This window comes from Protopterus annectens, chromosome 12.part0 (assembly GCF_019279795.1).
Source record: "Protopterus annectens isolate FY-2018-M chromosome 12.part0, PAN1.0, whole genome shotgun sequence".
Classification (NCBI taxonomy): domain Eukaryota; kingdom Metazoa; phylum Chordata; order Ceratodontiformes; family Protopteridae; genus Protopterus; species Protopterus annectens.
Window position 1 is genome coordinate 1469502289 of NC_056746.1, and position 25000 is coordinate 1469527288.

Below are 25000 nucleotides of genomic sequence, written 5' to 3' on the forward strand. Positions count from 1 at the left end.
TACAGTATAAAGATATTAACCCCTTACTATATCACTTTTACAAAGTCAGGATTTGAATTGAAACTTGCAATCATGGTATATTTTTCATAACACATTCGTATCATAACCACAGGTTGCTTTAATGCATTCCGGTAGGGTAGTTCACCCATTCCCACCTGTGTAGAGAAGCTCTCTGTTTTCTTGAGTAGAACCAGGGCACTTAATTGGATGGTGGAATTATCAAGTCATTTTGTACAAAGGAGCAAAAAATTCCAGTGCATAGCAGAGTTCATGGTAATTTCTAAGAGGACATCTCCAGCTGCAAACATCAAAAATAAAACCTTCACGCCCAGAAAACTGATAATGTACAAAATTTAGCTGTGTTTTGTATTCTGTCCATGACACTGGTGAAATGCAGCATATTAATGTAAGATAAAATAGCAATAGCACATAGTATACACAGTTCAATGGTGTAGAAATGTCTATGTGCACTGTGTACTAGAAATACAAAATGAAAGGGGGAGTGTTCAGACAAAGGAAACTCACTATAAGACCTTTCAAAGCTCTAAACACAATGCATGGTAAAAAAGAAAATAGCTAGCAAACACCATTGGCACTACAGTACATTAAAATACTAGTGAGTTTCAAGGACCATCATACACCATTATGGAATACGGCACTCATGTTCTCATTGCAATTCATAAATTATCTGACAGTGGACAGAAGTCATGGTTATGTGGAAGTGGAATAATTTAAATGAGGTTATGCAACGCATACTATCGTTGTCGAAGGAACTAGGGGTTATTTATTAATGTATGCTTTTTTTTTATTTACTTATCTTATTTTTCATATGTTAACTGGGGTAGAACAGTGGTCTCAGTGTTCCATGCTTAGGTTCAACCAAGGGTTACTCACCAGCAAATACAAGATGTGTAATTTTATAAGATATTACCTAAATATCTAATAATCTATAATCTACCTGAAGAACTAAACATAAATCATGTGCAGCTGTGGGAGTGAAAAGGAAAGAGTTAAAATCTATCCTGTTGTATCAAGGGGAAATGTCCTGCTGAAAAATGAGTTAATAAAGAGAGGTGGTAAGAAAGTGCAATTATACAGTAAAATCTCATTAGAATTCAAAACCCCAAATGCTGCAGGATGCAACAATCACCGTAGCTATGATAACTTCAGTATTATTTGTAGCAGAAAGCTCAGAAACTGAAATTTCTACCACCGGGTTTAAATGTCACCCTCCCACAAAGCATTCCAGATTCTCACAGTATTAACATTCGTGCATGAATTAAAAATATAACACCCAGAAGACCTACGTCCACAGTTTCATCCAATAAAGAGGGAAGGGAAGTAAAAAGCCAACATGCGAGGATATTATTCTAAAAACGTTATGATATTTCTTTCTTAAGTAATGTCTTTGCATAATAGCAATAGATCAGGTATTGGTAATGCTGGTTTATCAGTGGCTGCCTCTGTTTAATCATGCTGACAAAGCCTTTATAAGTAACACTTACCAGCCTTGCAAGATGAGAGATGACCCATTCTCATGAGATAAATCACTGCTAAGCTTTTTATTTATGGCAACTGCCTCCCATGCAAATATGTAGTAGAGGAATCGGCAATAGCTGTGCATGCTTTCACTGCAACAAGATGTAGGCCATCATTTCCATATAGTATAGTGATGCTTGTGATGCAGCACAGATGAGAGAAAGGAATAGAATTAATGGAATGAGCCCCTAGGCAGGATTTTCAGAGTAGAGAAAATTACAAGATTTGGTATACCAAATAATGGGTTGCAGCTGGGAAGAAGTAAAATATTCTGGATTAGAAATGTGGTAGCTACATTTCATGTATGCCTTAGCCTTATTTCAGACTGGAGGTATCTGTATATGGAATGGCTACCAAGGATAATCAAACTGAGGTATAAGTTCAAAACATGGTCTCATATGGAGCTGGATATTGAGAAATGGACTGAGTTTTGGAGTATTTGTGCCTTACAATTACTCTGTATAGTCGTAAAGTGTCTCTCTGGATTATGACTGATGTGATTACAGTAAAGGCGTAGTCACATGAGATATGAATCACTTTGTAATAGGCATGTTTAAGGATGTTATAGCTACTTGCTTTAACATATGCATATACTGGATAAGAACTCTGCTATTTACTATGGTCAGTTTTTTCTTTTTGTTTGGGTGATTTTTGTGGGTTCAATAAAGTGTTTCATAAAAAAATAAGCCTTACCAGCCACAGGTAAACCATGAATTACCCACACTCAAATTTGATACCTTACAAAAACTAAGTGCTATTTCCTACCCAAGATGAGAAAAACTGTTGTACTATCTTTTTTGACTGTAAACTTTAGATTATTGACTAATCTAGCTATGGCTTTGTATCAGTCATTTAGGTAGCTAAAAGCTGCTCTCAAGTGATGATGCTAAAAGGTTAGTGACTCTTATAATATTAGTTTGGACTACTTCTAAGGTTGATGCCAACAACCCACCCTTGATGGTAGCTATATATAATTCTGATTACCTCGCTGAGCTAAGGATTAACAGTGGCATTGGCCCTCATGAAGGAATTTAACATTTGTTATATAAATACTAATGGCTCATCATTAAGATATGGCAAAAAAAGAAGGTTGGTACTGTGCTCTGTGCTGTTTGCTAGCATAGGCTTCTACTGCATGATACAAAAGTAGAGCTGAATGCCTATATGCTTGTGGATCCACTACATCTGCCCAATTCATCAGAGCATTAATCACAAGCACTTGTAAATGACAACGCAAGTAGACTGTCTTCTCATAATATGTGTATCTGGGCTCAACTCTTTATGAAAAAAGTGGCAGTAATGAAATATTTTTTGCACTGGCAACAAGCTCCCAACACCATCCTCACTTTATTATTCTCACTCCAGGGTTGTTGCTCTTTAGAGTAAGAGCAATCAGTGACACAAGTAATATCTTTCTTGCTCTTACTCTGAAGTGTGCCAGCCTTAAAACTACAACTTGGTACAATGACATTTTTTATGATCACACAGTTCAATAAGTACTTTACTGAATCAGTTTTAGCCCTATCCAAACCTCAACCCACCTGTACTCTCACTACCTCTTACAATACATATAATAATATCACCTATTTCTCACTGCAACCCATTAATATGGATATAATTAAGAAACTTTAAAAAAAAAATTGAAACCAACTACATTAGCAGTAGATAAACTTCCAGCAGACTTTCTGAAACTAGCTGCTGATGCCATAGCTTATCCTGTAACAATTCTTATTAATTGAGAAATAGCTGAAAACACTGTTCCAGATATCTGGAAAATCTCTTATGTTATTCCTCTCCACAAAGGCGTCACTTCAAAAGAACTATCTAACTATCGCCACATCGCTATTCTCTCACCTCTCGCTAAAATTCTTGAAAAATGTATACATATGCAGATTATGGAGCACCTCAACACTCAAGACCTACTTACTAACACACAACATGGATTCCATCCCTCTCACAGTACCACTACTGTCCTTTTGTCGTTTACAGAAACTGTAAATAAACATAGAAACAATGGTAATTTTGTATCAGCTTCTCTTTCTAGACCTCTCAAAGGCATTTGACACTGTAGCTCATAATAAACTTATCAATGTCCTTTCTGCTCTAAATCTATCAGAGACCACTATTACATGGTTTCAAAGTTATCTTTCAGGTTGGCAACATGCAATACAGTGGCACTCTGACATATCTCCATTACTCCCAGTAACATTAGGTGTTCCCCCAAGGCGCCATCCTTGGGCCACTACTTTTCTCTATCTTTACTAATAACCTTAACATTTCTACACCCCGTGCCACAGTCATACAATATGCAGATGATTCCACACTAATATGCAATGCCTTTTCCATTCAGAATTGCACACACTCACACAAGCATCTTTCCTATCCATTGAATCCTGGTTATCTGACCAACAACTAATTCTAAGCCCCAATAAAACTAAATTACTACTATTTAACCCTTCTAAATACAAATGTCCTTCCCTTCCTTTCAATATAGAAACCAAAAATAATACTATTATCACACCAGTTAATCACACCAAACTTCTAAGTATAGAGATCGACTGCAACTTGATGTTTGACATTCATATTGCTCAAACCATAAGAAAAGTCCAAAATAAACTCAGGGCTCTATATAGGAACAGACCCTTTTTGACAAATAAGACCAAAGAAACAATAGCAAGGTCACACCTTCTCTCCACATTAACATATGCCTCACCTATTCTCAGTAATCTAAGAAAAACCGACAGCAGTAAATTAGAAGTATGCTACAATAAAATTGCCAGGTTTGCCACCAACTCACCCTATAGATCACATCATTGCACATCCCTAAAACAACTACTTTGGCTTGAATTTCCTCATATCCTACTGTATAATCAACTAATTCTATTACATAAGATTCTACATCACCCAGAAAAAAAAAACAGCTCTATATAATATAATCAAGCCACATACCAGAAAAAGAGTCTTACGCTCCAATAACAAAAATCTATTAGAAGTCTCTAAGGCCTCTAACTCTGCAGGTGAATCTCTATACTCTGCCTATATAGCCAGAGCATGGAATTCCCTATCCACCAGCCTAACAAACAACACCTCTACAACTGAATTTAAAAGAGCCCTGAAGGTCCATCTTGCTAGTAAGTGGCTGTGCTCCTGTTCCGCACCAAGGTAACATGTGAATTAAGAATGCAAATACTGCATCGTCTCCTCCTTAGTCCCGTCAGTGTTAACTACAGATGAAGCTGTGTACTACAACTATGATAACTATATTGATATATATTTGTTACTTCACCTCAAGATTTTTATAGTATAATAATATTGTACATCTTTAATTTTTAATTAGTTTACAAATGTATTTTCTTCTTTGGATTAATATTATTATTATTATTTTATAAATGTATTCTTTGTTCTTGTTTGCACTAATGTTGTGTTTAAATGTGGAGCTTTCCTCCCTGGGCCTCCGCTGAAAAAGGACTGTGTGTCCAGACGGACTTTCCCAGTTATCAAATGTAAAATAAATAAAATAAACACTGTTTTTTTTTCTTCCAAAGGGCCGGTCTGATGACTTCTCACCTTTCACCAGTTAGCCCATTGTTTCTGTGGGATGAGTAGCTAGGCAACCCTAAAGCTCATTTCCTCTTGCCATGTGGTATGAATTGATCCATCTTGCAAGTCCTGTGAAGTCACCTCCTACCTCCTTCCCTGTACTGCACTCCCTCCCTCATGTTGGCTTGCCAAGCAATACTGCATGGTGCTTGAAACAGGAAAATGCTTCTGCATTCTTACTCAGCTAAATGCATACACACAACAGAAATACATGCTCATTACATTGTGCTTCACAGGTGCAACATTTATGCTCCCACTAGATGTCACCACATGATGAGGCAGATTAATCCCCCTGCCCCACCCTTGTTGCTTGCTCCATCCCTCCCTGGCCAGCTCCATCAGATATCTGAGTCACTAATCAAACTCTGGTCACATGCATCAAAGTCAAGGTTTTATTACTGTGTGTCACAGTAGCTGGCATCATGATCTCACTTTATTGTGAATATTGCAAAATATAAACAAATGGCAACCCAAGCTATTGTGCTTGTGCAACTTTGAGTTGTGCTCAGATAATATGTGCAAGTGAAAGTAACCAAGAGGTTGAGTGATTACAGAATGCAGTGAAGTGTTACAAACGTTGGTTGTGTCAAAATTAGAGGTAGTCAGTTCCTGGACTGAAATTCTACCCGATAAGAAAAGACATTAATGTTGGATTTGAATTAAGTATGGGGCTTCCAGACATGAACACATTGCCACTGGCAAGGGGAAGTGATCTCTATTCCTTAAAAGCCTGACACAATTAGGACATGAATGGGAAAAGGTGTAACAGGAAGGCAAGGTGCAGCTTAACAGAGGAGGGAAGCAGACAGGAGAGGATAAGAGTAAAACAAGAAAGAACCATGAGCTAATAGTTGGTGGAGAAGGGGAACACAGGAAAGAAAAAAAAGGTAAATTAAGGCATTGTGATTGGATGAGTGCTGACACAACACATGCTAATGCAATACGTGGCCAAACAGACAGGGAACAGACAAGACCCAGAAAATGGGAAGAATGATTTGCATTATCCATTCTTGTGACATAGATATGAAGTGAAGGCTGCCACAGTAGTGAACAAATATCAGGGATTCCCTTCAAAAACTCAGTGTCAAAACTTTGTATGAAATTAGATAAAGCGGTAATGCAACTGCAAAATACTTTATGCGGATAGGTTTCCTCATTTTTAATAATGCAAGTTTCAGTGTTCATGTACCATTAGTGCACTTATACTCATCAATACCATGATCAGATCTCAATGTGAATTTCTTATCTCAGACATACAATAAGCTAGTCAGGATTGCCCAGGCATTATCCTCCTAGTTTGGCACTTTGAACCACATTAGCTAATACTGCCTAATATAATACAATATATTGCCTAGTATTTGTCACTCAGGAATTCTTCAAAAGGACTGGATACTCTGAAGGGGTCAAGTAACAGCTGAACAAAGCCTTATGTCTTCTGCACAAAGATTGCTGACAGGAACAGGGTAAAACAGGTACACCGATAAGCAAGCCAAGTAAGGTGAGAAACAAACCTGGAGGTGCACTGGTGGACTCTCTTGTAAAAACTATTTGACTGGTTAGGCTGCACATATTAGAATACTGTAATAATTTGCATGAATTATGGACCATAGATTACAGGACAAAGAGTTCCAGAAATTACCCCCAGCTCTACATTATCCACTAACATTGAACAATCCATTGATTTCTGTTTGAGCTGTGATACTAAAGTGTATAATATCTTGAAGCAAATCAGTGATAAAATATTTATGCAAAGAGTGTTATGGAAAAAATATGGAAGTGCAATTAATGTTATTCAGTAACTGCTATACAAAGCTGACATCACCATGGATTGCTGCCATGTAGGAATAAGAGAAGCAAAAATATACTGTTCAGGAATATTAGTTTCTCAGACAAGTGCAGTCTCTTATAATATTCTTTAGGGTTATTATCCTTGCTAACTTGACTGATTTTACATAACCATCTCCTCATGAAGCTGCACAACTCAGGTGAGAAATTTACTACGGAATGAGGATGTTCTTAGGTCGATATGCAAAGAATTTCTGTCAACCCGTGGTAATTGCCCAATGTGGATTGGTCAGTTAGAATATTTGAAATACATTCCAATTTAGAGATATTGTATAGCCACAGTGAGAAAGACCTCATTCCATCAATCCACCCACAACCCCTTTATCACCTTATTGAACATGGGTAGGGGTGTCACTTCAGCAGTGACAATCATCTAGACCAAAGGTTCACAACACTGGGTGGTAGTCCTGCCACAGCTGTTCTTACATACCATATACTTGCATGCACACTCACACCTATGGCCAATTTAGAGTGCCCAGTCCACCTACTGCATGTCTTTGGAATATGAGAAGAAGCAGGAGCACCAGGATGACAACCATGCAAACACAGGGAGGACATGCAAACTTCACACAGAAGGCATCGTAGCTGAGAATCGACTCCGAGAACCTCATGCTGTGAGGTGAGAACACCATCCACTGTTCCACTAGGCCACCCTTGCTCATTATCATGTCCCCGAATTGAACACTGCCCTGTCAGACCTGACCTTACTAATATTCTACCTAGCAGCCAAAGTATTATGTTATCACACAGACACTCCTACATACACCCACAATCAAGTCCCTTTCACTCACTCACTCACATGAAAACATTTACTGAAACACTCGTATGTACATTTTAGTGCAGACACACACACACATTTGTGATTCCCTACCTGACTACTCACACAGACCCAGACATTTATTCAGCCTCATTCATGTCCCTACACACACACACACACACACACACACACACACACACACACACACACACACACACACACACACACACACACACACACACACACACACACACACACACACACACACACACACACACACACACACACACACGCATGCACATACATATGCACACACAAACACACACACACACACACACACACACACACACACACACACACACACACACACACACACACACGTACACACCACACACAGACACACACACACGCGCGCACACACACACACACACACACACACACACACACACACACGCACACACGCACACACACACAAACACACACTCTGACACATCCTCCCCAAGCCCCATGAACTCCTGGATTTACTTGCACTGTCAGTACCCCCACAGCAGTGGGTAGGAGCGCACTACCTTTTGATGATGGTCACATTTTCATCCTACAGTAACATTTTACTTGACTGACGAATTCTCTGAATAATTCAGCCAAGCAAGTTAGGATCAAGGAACATTTCTGGTGAAGAGCACATGGCTAATTATCATTACTTACTCCCCCAGGTTGTTACATTAATGTGCAGCTTCACCCAGAAGACCACTGTCTTTGCTAAGACCTCAGCGAGGGCCAGCCTCAGAGGTAGAATAGCCTAAGAATCAGAAATGCTTAGCATAACGTGAGAACTTTCTGAAATATAGGTTCCACATCATGTTAAGTCTTCCTGAATCACAGGGATAAACCTTTAGGAAACATTCTATGTTCTGTTACACCAAACATTGATATAACCAGAAATGTTTACTTTGAATTCACAGTCTCATTTTGTTAACCCCACCCTGGATGACCTTTAAGAAGTGGAGCTTTCTCTTTAAATATTGCCCACAGATCGAATAAATGAATGTATTTTCAATTGTTAACCCAAACAAAAAATGTGTTTTTTAAAAATAATACAATCCTCTCTCTAAAATATTTATGTGCAGACCAATACTGTAGGCATTATCTTAGACATATGTATATGATCCCTAGCATCTCTACATCATATTTTCTAAACTGAATGGCAACCGAATACAAATCACGTGGTCATAGATGTGGTCATTTTGGAAAATAATATTCACATTTATAATGATCCCTATTTATACTTTTGCTATTTGCAATATGCAGAAACAAATATGCATTGAAAAGAAAAGAAGAGGTACATTCAGAGCCGTAGACAGAACATTTAGCGCCTGGTGCTTTTCCCCAGTGTGCCACTCCTCCAGGTCCAAACGTCCTCATGCTCTATCGATGAGCGAAATTAAAAAAAAGAAAGAATGAAAAAGAGGAACCTGCCAGTCACACTCATTAACCCTTTGCACCTGAATCTGCCCACTTTGCCCCACCATAGCTACTCTACTGGCTGCATTGTGGACTCTACAGTTTATTTGGTTGAGTGCATCTTAAGAAAATACTGTATTTTAATTTGTAAAGCTTGACCAGCAATGCCCTCTTTTTGGGAAACATGTAGAGGTAAAAGCTTAGTGGAACAATGTCTTAAAATAACTTTTCATAAAAGAGTTAATGCAGATTGTGCCAAGGTTTCAGTCAGTATGATTAAGATGGCTAAAGCTACGAGTGGGATTAATTTACTCTGTCTTTAGTACTAAACTATGTCCCTTACCAAGTTAATTAATGCCACATTCATGGACTGCATATGAAAATGAGAAATGCCACCCCCCAACACACATACATAATTGCATTGACCTACTAAGCAAACCAATTAAAAATCAAGCTTAGTTGTTCAAATATTTACAGTTAATGGAAAAGATAATAGATGACTGTAATATATGTTGTCAAATCCATAAAAAAGTTCATTTGTTGATTCACTGTCATTCATTAATTTATTCATTTCTGCTTAGTCAGTATAATCATTTAAAGAGACTTCTTTTATGAGCAAAGTGCCGTTGCAGTCGTATGTGGGCTGATCTAACTATAAAGATTAATGCACACGAAATGGGCAGAATGAGTATTAAATCTGCCTGGGTGAGCATCAGACAGACGACTTGAATAGCAACTTGCAAAGAATACAACAGTAAGACATTTCAGAGACACACATTATAAATCACTGTCTGCAGCAAAATGTATTAGGATTGAAAGAGTTAGTTTTGGTTCCCATGGTGATGTACAAGCTGGGGATATTGTAAAAGGACACTTGCAAACCGAATTGCATTGGATGTAACCACTGGGGACACACTGCTTCCAAACAGACTAAATAATGCACTGCTATACCATTACTGCTTATGAATTGTGAATGATAGACAGCATTGACTTGTTATTCATGACTTTATATTATACATATATTGATGTTCTGATGTTTTAACAATGTCAGTAATCAAAAATTAATGGAAGTAGGTAAATGTAATGATTTTTGATGTTTCTCCTTGTCAGGTTAATGCCTGTATTTTCTTTCCATTTGTCACTTAATGCCTTTCTAGTTGGGATATTACACTACAGGCACTGTTAATGCTTTTCTAGTTGGGATATTACACTACAGGCACTGTTAATGCTTTTCTAGTTGGGATATTACACTACAGGCACTGTTAATGGTCTTCATTCATTTCTTTTTCTGTTTGAAAATATTCTTAATTTAGGCAGTTCTTATAGCATGATTTTCAGATCGAGTACAAGTTAACTTACCAAACCATTACAAGGACATTGCATGGGCGTTCAGGCTGAGAGTGAGATCAAGACTGATTTATTGTTTCAGAAGATTTATTTTGCTAACTTTTTTTTTTTTATTTATTCCAGGAATCAGTGCGTAGTCAGTGAATTTCTTCAGTGCATGACTTTTTACAACTGTCATTTAATCATAGCAGTTAAGAGGTATGTTGCCTACAGTAGGTAAATTTCAAACACATGCCCCCCCCCCCAAAAAAAAAACCACACAAAACTCAGAAAATGCAATGCTGTTTTTTGAATAATCTGGACGGCTAAACTTCCATCAAAATGATTATGTCTCTGTCATTAGAGGGTCTTCTTGTTTTGTGATAATGCTATTCCACTGAGTTGCATGTTACCATACTGTGTGTGAATGCTTGCTACCTATGTACTGCATTATACACCATATTAATATGCACCGTGTAAGCCATACAAACCATGTTACAAAAATAGTCTGCCAAGAGAACAATAAGGTTCAATGTTCTGTGTTGAGTCTTCAGGTACACATTCGAAAACTATGCCTAAGAAATAGAACTTGGCGATCATGTGAAAAGAAGATTGTGTTACCATTCTTATATTTTAAGTGGAACAATTGATTTCAATCTCTATTGCAAAATAAATAGAATATGCTAAAAGGAACGGTTTGTGTCACAGAGAATACCACCTCTGTGGAACCATCATTCTCTGCACATAAACCAATGTGCTTATCCTGGATGGGAATTTATTCACATGTAATTTGGATGAATGGGTGGGTATGTATTCAAATGTAATTTGGATGAATTGATGGGTATTTATTCAAATCTAATTTGGACAAATGGATGGATCAATGCAAATTCAGCCCCCCCCACACACACACAATTTAGCATTCCTGTCTCTCATGGATTACGAGAAACATAATTGTTTAGAGATGGGCCAAACAAGGATATTTGTATTCAAAATGTAAAGGCTAAAATCTACAATGGGAATGTAAAGTTAATTTTCTTATGATCCTCACAGATTACTAGCCTAATAAGTACCTATCAACGGATTTGGCTATAAACATATGTTACTAATAAATGGCTGGGTTACTTATTTATTTTACATTTGTTTACCAGGAAAGTCCGACTTGGAATGAGCCAATTTTCAGCAGAGGCCTGGGGAGGAATCTACTTCACATACCTGAAAAACCACATCACTGACATTCACTTCACTGAGACGAATACACCGACAGACTAGAAGACCGACATCTGAAACACCGACATTCCGACCTGAGGTAAGTAACCACTTGGCCATCCCGGAAAATTAAAAACAAAAAAAACCAAACTAAACCCACCCATGTGGATGGGTTTCAGCCCCCACACACCCTCCTAACTAAATATACCAACTCCGAGATTGCACTATCATGGGCGTAAGGGGCAAAGTTCAACAGGATGGCCAAGAGGTTACTTCCCTCAGGTCGGAATGTCAATGTTCCGGATGTTAGTCTTCTGGTTTGTCAGTGCATTTGTCTCAGTGAAGTGAATGTCAGCGATGTGGTTTTTCAGGTAAGTAAAGTAAATCCCTGGGGAGTCACACTTCACACATGTCTTTGTAATGTGGGAGGAAACCGGAGCACCCAGAGGAAATCCACATGAATGCAGGGAGGAAATTCAGACTCTGCACAGAAGGCACCCCAAATGAGAATCAAATGGGAGAACCTCTTGCTGTAAGGTGACAATGCTAACTGCTACAACACTGCACCATCTGACAAACTGATTTCATTAATGACATTATTTTACTTAACCTAACAGTAATATTAAGATAATGAAATGCACAAATGTCCTTCTTTCACAAAGCACTTACGGTATGTTGACAATAAAGCAAAAACACATATTACTGTCTACTGTTGTCATACCAGAAATGCTACTTGTTTTTTTTTTCTTTTTGTACTTTGTATCTAAATTATTTATGCGTCTTGTAGCTAGTATTCGTCTAACTGATTTACAAATTAAATAAATAAATAGTAATTTCTCTGGACAGTGTATAAATGAAGCCAACCTTGGCTTTTTGGCATAGACAGATTGAGCCCAAACTATGACCTAAGATGACCAAAGTTTGAGTAGCAGCCAAGATACTACAGGAGCTAGGTGGTAATGGGTGGAAAAGTTTGGTAATTGTCAGCTTGCCCATTCTGGGATGGATAGTGGGTCATCTGTGTGTGATATGGCACTCCCATGATGATGGAGGCAGTGCTGCAATCTCATGACAGATTGTCATTGAATATGGAGTGCAGCAGTTGGAACTGATACTACCTCCTGAAAGGCACAAGACATCAGTTGCTAAACCATATTATGGCCTAACAAAACATGCATGGGAAAAATATGTCATGCTGCTATTTATTCCACTAGATGTTTCCTACTTCCATTTCCCACCCTGTCAGTCGTAATTATGGCCCTAGCCCTGTGGGGAGAAGCACTGGGGGCAATATGTTAGGACAGATAGAGCAATACCAAGCCCTTGATGGTAACGCAGAGGATACAGGAATGGGGGGGGGGGCACAGCTATCACTGCACTCATACCTACTGCTATTAAGGCCACATTAGTAGGAGTACATCTGTACAGGCATCATTGCTACAATGCAGAATGAAACCACTGGAGTGGTTTATACATCTAATGGAAAGCTGGCAAGAAAAATGAATGGAAGCAGAAATCGGAGCAGGGAGACCTTCACTAGAACTGAGTCAAATGCTTTCTGAACCATATTCATATAATTGGCACAATAGTCATCCACATTGAATGACAACAAACAAGATAGCCACATCATTTTTTTTAGGAAAGTTAATCAGAATGCTAAATAACTGTCAGTGGAGTTACTGGATTCGGCATGCATACTATCCTTTACTTCCACTCAGTTCTATACATGAAACAAAAAGTTATATAGCAGTGGGTATATGACATGACTTTTGCTATCTAGCATACAGCAGTCATTTAAAAAAATAAGAAATGACAAATGGTTGAGCCAATGGAATGGTCTGCTGGTTGTGGCACAACAGTGGCATTTCATTGGTTCATACACATAATGTAATTCTAGAAGTGTACACACAGCACACCCTGAATGGTTTGAGGGTGGACATTCACCTATAACACATATAAAATGACAAACAAATGCTTTTTTAGAAGAAAACCTACTTTCAAATATTGTATCAAAGACTTTATAGCTAGCTTAAACCAACCTTTAACTCACTTTTCTTGTTTGTTTAGTTCATGCAAAACTTTGTCTGCATCAATATGTTACTTAACCAGCAAAGGCACTGTTTAATTTTCAGAACATATTCTGTTCTCTCTCTGCTGCAGGCTAGTTTTTTCCAGTTTATGCTTAGCTCAAGTTGCTCTGCTATTACAGTTTATACCACTCTGGTTCAGTTCATTTAGAAAGTGCTGTGTTTACTTTTTTTCTTAAAATGACAGGCAAAATTATTCTATATTCATCTGTTGAGCTTAAGGTTGTTTTTCACCAGTCTATTAGCCCCCAATGTAGCTTAAGAGACAGGAACAGTGATCGTCACAGCTTCTAATCACATATTGTTTGTGTCTAAGCCAATCATTAAAATACAAACAGTAAAAGCAGGTATTTGTGCAAATAGTGACTTAACCCCCTAAAAAAATGCATGTATATGAAAATGTTTACAAACATCATAAAGGAATCTGGATTCCTTAGTGTAGTTATTACAACAAATTCCTCAGGAATATGGAGTTTTCTCTGAACACTTTACAATAGATTATTGAAGTGCAGCATTTTTAGTTTGATTACTGTAGCAGTATACTAATACTATACATGATTCACAGGTTCAGCCCAGGAAATAAGCTTCAGATTCTTACAGATCAGTCCTCTAAATGTAGATTTGGGGGAAATGTTAACATTTATGCTTCCTTCTTTTAACAATGTAAATACTTAACATTTATTACATGCAACTATGACGTACTTTTAAACATTTTAGATGTTTTCATGTGACATGGTTCTATAGTTAATTATTTTAATCATCATTAAATTAGTCATTTTTTTAAATGATTAGTCATTTTTTAAAAGACTGCTATATGCTAGATAGCAAGTCATGTCATATACCCACTGTTATTATTTTTAATATTTTCACTTTTTTATGACTCGTTATGTTTGAACAAGATTACAAGTAACTAAATACAGCCAATTACAATAGTATCCAGATGAATAAGCAAGTCTGATGTATTTCTTGCAAGTGGTAAGATTTCCTGAACCCCATCAATAGGCTTATATATGCCAACTCCTCAGTCATGAAAATACAAAGTAGGAAGAAATCTCCCAAAAGAAATAGAACCAGAAACTCAGTATACTCACAACAGTAGTGATTGTGAACAGGAAGTTAAACTTCCAGAAGCTGATCATGACTAGATGGCAACTTGCCTAGTTTAAGCTCAATGGCGTATTGAGAAGTTGGGCAATTGCAGAACTGTCACTGCTGAAGTTGCATTACCTATGCTTTAAAATTACAATGCTTGGATTGACTCATTGGATGATTTCTTCTAAAGAAAAACTTTACAATACTGAATTTAGATTTGCAGACACTTGGAAAGGACATACAGTGGTGAGTAAAGAGTTTTGATATCCATGGCCAATTCTAGATCTTAAAACATGAGGTAGCATCTTTGCTGCCGCATCCTACATAGAGAATCGAACCTACTTTCCCATACCCAGAGTCACATAGAGATTGAAGTTTTATTTATTATAGCTTTGCAAAGTGGGAAAATGAATAGTTCCAAGGACCTTTACAGTCATGCCTTTAGCCAAATCAGGGCCTGTCTTAGCATTTTGGGGGCCCCTAGATATTTCCAGTCAAATTATAACCCTGTCATTATCACCCTTTCTAATCAACATTTTACTTCATGCTGTAGAGTTTTAGGAGTAGTACACACAGATCTGTAGCTATGATGCTGTTATATTAGCATAGGCTTGTGAACCACACCATGATGGCCCACCTCACAGAGGGAAATTCACAGGACTGGCATTCAGTTACATTGATGTTAGATTACAACAACATTATGTACAGGTCTGGCTTTAGGTGAAATGGTTCCCTAGGCAAAGGACTCTGTGGCATCTCCTCATAGTCCACCTTTTCACCCCTCCCCTACATATACTCATCATCCAGTGCTCCCTCCTGTTTTGCCCCATGTGGGCTGTCTACACCATGCAGATTTTCCTTTTCGTCCATCTCTCACTATTTGCTTTACTCTGTAGGTTTTTTTTTACAAAAGCCATGGCTTTCAAGATGCTCTGAAGTGTATTTTAGAGTTTTTTAAAAAGCATTTTAATCCAGTGATGATTATCTGAACAACAATATGACAAAGGGAAGAAATTCATTGTCACTGTCCAGTTTTACTTTTCCTTGCATCCATTTAACACACCCTAAATGGCCAACACAGCATTGAAATAACTCTGTAGGACATAGGTTCATGAGCATGTACTAGGCTAATGACAACCAGGGTCTTTAGAAGTCTTGCCGAGCAACCAAACCCAGCTGTGTCCCTATGTATCATGGGCATTTTTTAGGAAGGTAGTATTTTAGTTAAGAAGTTTCTAGAGGTTATGTAGGGGGGGTATGTTAGTTTGGGTGTCATTGTCTGCCTCTGTCTATCAGAGACTCGGGGCCAGAGCCAGGATGAAATTTCCAATACATTGGTCAAGATTAAATAGGGTTAGGGATGGACTCTGCTTCATATGGACAGGGAATATATTTCAGAGCATGCAGATCCTATGAGACACATATCTGCCTCATCAGTATGTCTTATTTATGTCATAAGCAAAATTTAAATCTTTGGATCCAGTGGTTCTCAAGCTGTTCATTTTGCAGATGTACACAAGAGCCATCAGAAGTGGATCTGAGAATGCCTTGTATGCCAGGAACCTTTGTGGGTATTCCAGCTACTGCATGTGCCTGGTCAGATACATGCCAAAGGGGGCATTACACTCAATGATGGGTCTGATAAGAGCCAAATACAATGATACTATGACTTCCTTGGACCTGGATGCCATGCCCTTACTTATGTGTTAGGTGATATGAAATGATTTCTTACTACCTTGGCCATGTATTGGTTAAAGGTCAGACTGCTGCCTACATATGTTCCCGATTCCTGATTACTGTGTCAACTCTTAAGGGTGTCTTATCGATGGAGTAACTGATGCACTACAATGCATTTCCTAGCATTGAGTTTTAATCTGTGACTTTGACACTAGTCATTTGTGTTAGACCCTTTTGAGGTAAAACTCTTCTTCAGTGCTTGACATCATACTAAAAACACATTTTCATATATACATACCACATGAACAAATTCAGACCAATAGAAGTGCAGCAACAATAGAATAATTCAAATAAACAATTGAGTGCTTGTTTCATGGTAAAAGAGACCTTCTTTTAAGAACAGGTTTTAAACTCGTATCATTCAGCCCAGGGGACACATCTGCTTGAAAGTAATTAATCCATCTATGTTAAACATTCTTAGTATTGAACACAATACCCCCTCCTCTAATACTTCTTTCAATGTTTTTCATAACCCTAAATGTAAAACTATGCATTGTATCTGAGCTTATAATATGTTTGGCGAAGTCATTACTCTCCAGCTCCGTATGTATGTCAGATATGTGCTGGGCTATCCTTTCTTTTAACATCCTGTTGTTTTTTCCAATGTAAAATAAAGTACATTTTTTCATAGGTAGCTAAGTAAACCACATTCCTTGTTTTACAAGTGGCAAATGTATGAAAATAAAATATCTTACTTATATTAGGGTGTACAAAAACATTGTTCTTATATATATAGTGACAAAACTGGCAATCATAGCAAGGCACGGTGTTTTTTGTTTTAATTATAGAATTCTTAAAGCACATTTGTAGGTCTTTATTACAGAGCTGCTGTTTCAGATTCCTGCATTTCCTAAATGCTAAACTAGGTGATGCACCTACAGTTTCTTTAACTACATCAGATGTAGTACATAGTATAGACCAGTTTTGTCTTATACGTGTTTAACCCTATTAGTATGTGCATTATATTGTATAATATATCTAAATTTACTTCTGGAAGTACTATCCATAATATTATTTACAGTCCCATTAGTTGGGCTTTCCTCTATAGCTGAGAGATGTGGTCTAGCTAGGCCATCTCTTTCACTCAACACTTTTTTCTTCTTCTAACAGGTAAATACTATAATCCCTATCTTTAAATTTGTGACCATCTCATCCAGCTGTTTGATACACTCAGATATATCTGCATTTAGCCGACTGGCTCTAAGGAACTCACTAAGCACAAAGCCTTTGTATATGTGGGGGGTGGGGGGTGGAGTCCATGCTAGTGTTATGTAAATATCTAGCAGTCTGAACTTCTTTTCTATAGATTCTAGTGCCTATTGTATTATCTTTAATATATACATTAATATCCAAAAAGTTTATATCACATTTTGAATAACTAGGTTTAAACTTCAAGAAGGTGGAAGGAGAATTAATATTTGTACAAAAAGATTATAAGGTTTCAATTCTGCTCTGCTACACTAAAAAAACATCATCCAGGAAGTACTTAAAAACTTTATGTTTCTAAGAAAGGCACTAGTGTCAGAAAATATGTTCTCATTTTCCCAGATGGAAAGTGCAAGATTAGCATAAGTATTGTCAATGACTGTACTGACTGTCACTCCTTTCACCTGATGTATAGGATTTTATCATATAAATATACATTATTACATAGTACAAGTTGTAATAGAGCACAGACAGCTTCTGCTTGAATGCGAGTCTTGTATGTGCACCTACGTAGATGGTGTCTAACAGCTTCAACTCCATAGTCATTAGGTACGACAGTAAATAAGGAGTTTACATCTAGTGTTACAAACACTATTTATTTCAATTTATCTGTTATAGATTCAGCTTCAGTGTTTAGTTGCCATTTATGTAGTTGCATAATAAAGTCTCGTGTCTTTAATATAACTTAATATATTAAAAGTTATATTAAAGATACAGTAGACTTTTTATGTAATTGCTCTTCTTAACATCTCAGGTCAGAACTGAGATCAGTCACTCTGAGCTGCCTGTCTCTAGCTCCTAACTTTGCTCATGTTCATTCACTAAGTATTGACTTTATCCTAACAGGTCATATAAAAACACTGTTTAGGGTAAGGCAGGTAATCACAGAGTGAATTATCTCTTCTTTTTTTCTTTTTCTTCTCATCCTCTCCAACCAGTGGCAGATTTTGTGGGGCCCCCACACAGTCATGGATAATTAGGAGACCACCCACAGCTATGGGTATCTCTGGTTACTAACACCATCCACGATGTCAGTTTTATTGGACTGAATGCCTACCAGCAGGATTCAACTTAGTCAAAGGCACTATGTCAGTGGTAAAACATTTAAAGAAATTATGAAGCCTGTTACTTAGCAAAATACTGCTAATATGACCAGAGAAGTGGAGCCAGTCCTTAGGACCCTTCGTCCTATGAGTCATTATTACCCACCTACTTTATTAAATATTAAATACACAAGATTACTGTATCAGCTTTTGTTGTTTTAACAAGCTGGTAAAATTATCAATATAAGATAACTTGCTATGGTTGGGTCCCCCAGGATCGAGGGCCCCCAGTGACCACTGGATTTGCTGGTGCCTAAAGCTGGCTATATGCCAAATGGCAACAAGAGTCAAAATATAAGCCTGTATATATCATGTTATAAGAATACATTATTACATAGAGAAAGCATGCACCCTAGATAATAATATTGTCAAAGGCCAAGCAATTCGAGCTTCTAGATTAAATCCACTCCAAAGTAATTTTGAGAGAGAACTAGCTGGCCTTAATGATAGGTTGCTTGCAAGGAAGTATAAAGCAAATTAAATTCTTACTGGCTTTCAGAGTATAGAGAATATTAAATCTGATAGAGCGTGTCCATATTTTTCAGAGGAAGGGAATGTTAGATATTCCACTATTAGCTATTCTGACAATACTAGCTTACCAATACAGAAACTTTCATTATTCTATACACACGCTTTTCATCGGATTAAAGACATCGTATGTAAGCATTGGAATGTATTAACTGTTGACCCTCATATTAAAGATATTGTGGGTGAGCAACCACAGTTCTTATTTAAAAATAAGAAAAATTTGTATAGACTTTTATGTCATTCTAAAAATATGTCCTCATATGAACATAAAACTCATTTAGGTACTAGATCTTGCAATAATTGTAATTTTTGCTCTTATATATGTGATTCCAATATTTTTGTTCATCCCACCACATCTCAACTTTATAGCTTTGATATCACAGCTGATTGTAACACTGAACACATAGTTTATCTTGCTCTCTGTTCTTCCTGCCCTGCCTTCTATGTCAGAAAAAATGATAGAAGACTTAGAGACAGGGTGAGGGAGCACTTGTATCAAATACGTATTAAATCTAATATTAATGCTCTCTCAAAACATATTTTAGATACTGATAACTCACACTCATTCAAGTTCATGATTATTTATGTCAATTTACTTAGTTTGAGAGGTGGAGATGTTAGAAATTTTGTGAAATTCAATGGTAGATTTTATTATTGTATTGTAGTATTGTATGCATATATATTTTATGTGTTTGTATATATATATATATATATATATATATATATATATATATATATATATATATATACGTTTTTTAAAATGGTAACTTGGTATAAAAAATATATGTATATTCAGTTTTTTAGTTAATATGTATCAATGAAAACTTTCTTGCTTGTGAAGTACATAATATCATTAGTTAATTGTTGAATTTGCCTAATAGTCATTTATGATGTCATTAATTGATAGAGCTCTTACATATATATAAGGGTGTTTGTTGATTCAGTTTGTATTCTTGAGGTCCGAAGAAGCCACTTTGGCGAAAGCGCTTACCTGATTTTGTTACAAAATAAAAGGTTTTAAAAGTTTCTAAAGTTTCCAGCAGTTGCTTACTGTTATGGACTTTATATATTGCTTGTGCTTGGTCTGAATAGACTTTTGTATGCTGACTACAGTCAACTGCCAGCGGATGTTCCTGAGCTACTATATTTTTTGATGTTAGAGTCAAGATATAGTTTTGATAAGTTGCAATTTAATTGATTCACATTAAGTAGATATAGAAAGAAGAAAAAAGTAACATTCAATATTTATTCATCAAGAAAAGCTATTTCTACATTTTTTCATAATATACACTTTGGGGTGTGTATGCATTACAATTTGTTCTATAATATATGTGACTTCCATTGATTAAACAGAAAAAAGAAGTAATTGAACATTCACATATTTAAAACTGTTTTTATTATAGTTAATAATATTCTCATTGTGATGGTTACAAAAGGAGGAAGATATTTTGATGATAATCAAAGTCAGCAAATAATACTGTCATTGAAACTATAACTCACAGTAAGCTTGTAGGCATTATAGTAGATAACAATGTCAAATATGACCAGCAGATACCGTACACCATAAAATGTACACACCAGAAACTAGGCTTCCTTTATAGGCTCAATAAATTCCTTACAGATACCATAAGAAAAGCTCTAGCCACCACCTTCTTATTTCCAACTATCTTATACACCGCTCCTATCCTAACAAACTTAAACAACATTCAAAGGAAGAAACTTGCCTGCTGTTACAACAAAATAGCTAAATTTGCCACCAGTCTCCCTCATAGGGCCCACCACCCTCAGAACTTAATACAATTAAACTGGGTTGAATTACACAACTATCTAAAATATTCACTACAGCACACAAACTCATTCATTATCCAGAAAAATGCCCTACAGTACAAAACTTATTACTGCCCTACTGTCGAGCAAGGAACCTCCACTCTATTAACAAATTACTTACAAATAATTCAAACAAAGTTGCAGGAGACTCGCTTTACCCCAAATATGTTGCTAAACTCTGGAATAGTATCCCCACACAAATAAAACTCTCCAACAAACTCAGTAGATTTAAACCACTGCTTAAACAGCATCTTAACCAGACCTAGTCCTACACTTGCTCATCACAAGGTATTGACTTTGTGTTCGCCATACGATACTCTCCAAATATTCTTCTTAAACAGAATACTTTCAACCTCTCACTGAAATGACAAAACAATTTTTTTAAACATAACTGCTGCCTGTACAATCGAAGTGGCATGTGGGTTTTATCTTTAGTAACTTCCACCTCTGTAAAATCTTAGAATGTATAAATGTAACTACTGTTTGCACATAAATGTAAACAGAAGTGTAACTACTCTGTGTTTAACCGAAACTTATAGTATAATGGAATGTAAGCAAATGCAGCTTTTCTCCACAGGCCTCCTCTAAAAATGGGCATTACCCAGTTGGACTTTCCTGGTAAACAAAGACAAATAAATAAATAATAATAATAATAATTCAAATTCTGAATAAATTAATACATGCTAAGACAGGAGAGGTCTAAAGTGAAATACAGGATTGTTTTTTGTAAGGCTGTTTCCTGAGGAAATGTTTGAGCTGTTTACAAAGAAGAAGGAATGTGCTAAGGTCTTTTTTTAGCAATGAATTTCAAATGGCTGAAGATTTGTAAAATGTTTTTTCCCAATAGACAGGTAAAAGGTGGGAATGCAATATAGTTGAGCATTTTGATTCCTTAGTTTCTAGAGGGGATGGTAAAACTCGCATTATATCTTAATGTTAATTATTTGAGTATGCTGCTCACTGTTGGATGGGAAAGCCAACTAGCTTTATGCATTGAAATGCAGAGATGTTCATTCCATTTAGATTGACAGATTTTTTTAGCGTTATGTAATGTGCAGGAATTGTGGGCTGAAGTAAATACAAAGACTGAAAAGCCAAATGCCAATATAGGATCAGTTAGAGTAACTGCTACTCTATAATAATGTTGTAAAAAGATTGGAATTCTTGCAGATTGTTTTTTTTTTTTTTTGTAATAGTACTTTGTGTTATTGCTTTTCTGTACAGCATGGGAAGGATACAGTCTACTTTAACAGAATGCCTAGATAATGTTGTTCAGTAACTTTGTATGTGTGTGTGTGTGTGTGTGTGTGTGTGTGTGTGTGTGTGTGTGTGTGTGTGTGTGTGTGTGTGTGTGTGTGTGTCTGTGGAGCAGGGTAATGTACCACATGTATTCCAATAAATAACTAGAGAGTAGCTTTTATGTATTTATTTTTTGATATAGCAACATGCATTACTTTAGATTTTACAGTATTCATCTGTAGTCCATTGTCTGAAAGCCAATTCCAAAGTAATAAGAAGTTGTATTGAAGGGATCTTTTCAGTATGGATGTTTGTTTATGGTAGGAAGTTAATATTACATCATTTGCATAAAATGGTAAATTAGTCTGAGATAGATTTGTGTGAAGACGATTAATAAGTAATGCAAAAAGAAGAGGACATAGGAGCCTTGATGCTCACCTTTACAGGGTCCCTGAATTGTGATGGCTATTCTATTTAAGATATTTAAAAGGCCATACAACAGCATGGTAGGAGATTCAAAATGCCCCATTTCAGCCATAGTCTATGAATATGTCATTGCATTAAAATAGTAATTAAAAGAAAATAAGCATTATACAGAGGCACGCGAGTTATTATGGATTCCGATCAGAATGTTGACGTACCAAAACACCGCACTGCATATGATCGCGACACAAACATCATAAATCCACAAAAGCAAAAATAAACATTGCCGAAAGTGTAAAACACTCAAACGCAACTGTGCATGCACCACCGGCACCAGTCGAAATCTTTAAAACAATACAAATAAAAAAGAAACATTTTAAACGAAATTACACATTTCATAACATTTTTGCAGGGGGCCTCTGCCCTCCTGAATCCTCCACACCCCCAGTAAATTATATATACCAACTCCAAGATCGCACTGCAATGGGGAAATCTGTAAATATCGCCGGCATTTCAGAGTTTTACACTTTTGGTAATGTTTACTTTCGTTTTTGTGGATTTACGGTGTTTCTGTCTCAATCATATGCAGTTTAATATTACAATAAGTTGACTTTCTGGTAGGGATCTGTTATTACAGAGCAACAAGAAGACTTTTCCAGCAAGATCTAACAAAGTGCAGAAGAGTTGCTGTTCAGGTTTACATGTGCCTTTCAACTTCAGTCTGTGAAGAAAACTATGTGGAACATAGTGTTCATTGATCCAGCAGTATTTTACATCTGTATGATGCAATCGCTCACTAATGCAAGAAATACACCTCTGTATGATGCATGATCCTGACCAGAAAATATCTAGCCTTCTGCTCTACCATGAAAATATGATGCCGTTTGACAGATGAATAAAATAATAAAAGAAAGATCTTCAGATGAAAATTTCCATCTGAATAAAAAGAATGGGTGGGTATTTTAAATCAACTCTTTTATCCATCTTCTGAAAAAAGATTTTCCACCTCAAAGCAAAACCCCAGTTTTATAATGCTAAAGTCTATAAATGAGTAAAATTGATTTTGGTGAAGTGTGGAATGATGAACAAAAATAAAACAAGTACATTGATGGATTGTGCATTCAAGGTGTCTTTTTTATAAGGAAGCAGAACCATTGAAATTACTCAATTTGATGCAAAAACACAAACCAAGAGGTTATTTATTCCGCACCAGTTATGGTTTGTAGACAAGATTCATGTCACTTTAGTTCATGAAATAGCCACATTTTGTAGTTATTCTAAAGTCTGGATTGCATAACCACAGAGAATGCTAATAATACATACAGAGCAGGGCTCTACTTTCCACAGATGTGCTGCACTTATCAATCTTAATGTTAAGGAAGAGGCTTTGGATCTTACTGTTACTATAAATTTAATCAGAAATTCCCAGCTGAACTCACAATTAGAATTTCATCAGGATGTGACAGCATTTTTATAGGGTCACATCAAAGTATATGGCTACATTTTTGATTTCTGGGTGAAGTGTAGTTACTCTTGTCACCCCAAATTCTTAGAGGGGTGGCATATTAGCTGCAAGATCCATATACATTATTTATCTGTTCATTGACAGGTTAAATGACATGCTAGAATTTCTTTAAGTTAACATATGTTCTGATATTATAAGCACAGTGTTATCATACTATTGTTTCATTTGAAGTACAAAAATGTTTATGTATACCCATGTCATTATGTATATTATGACTCAATACAGATACTTAAAAAATGTTACTCTTTATATATGTTTCATTTTCGACTGCCCTGACTTAACTGATAAATCATCCTAGCCAGTTACAACCACAGTGACTGGTACAGAAGCATATCTGATCATACCTTTCTAGACACATTCCAGCCAGAGTCAAATGACTGGAAGAGGGTTTTAAACAGTCAAGAGTACATTTTTGTTTCAAGAGTTTCTATAGCAATAACCCATGCCTGGGTGTGGGTAATGCTGGATTTACCCATGGTTGGCGTGGTTTGGTTCCGAG

General features: G+C 36.6%; 1 protein-coding gene across 1 annotated transcript in view; it reads right to left on the reverse strand.

Annotated features, from left to right (window-relative positions):
• The window catches only part of LOC122816300 (carbonic anhydrase-related protein 10-like), a 1457855-nt gene that overhangs the window by 381966 nt on the left and 1050889 nt on the right, over window positions 1-25000 (reverse strand). The gene's annotated exons all lie outside the window — the stretch shown is intronic.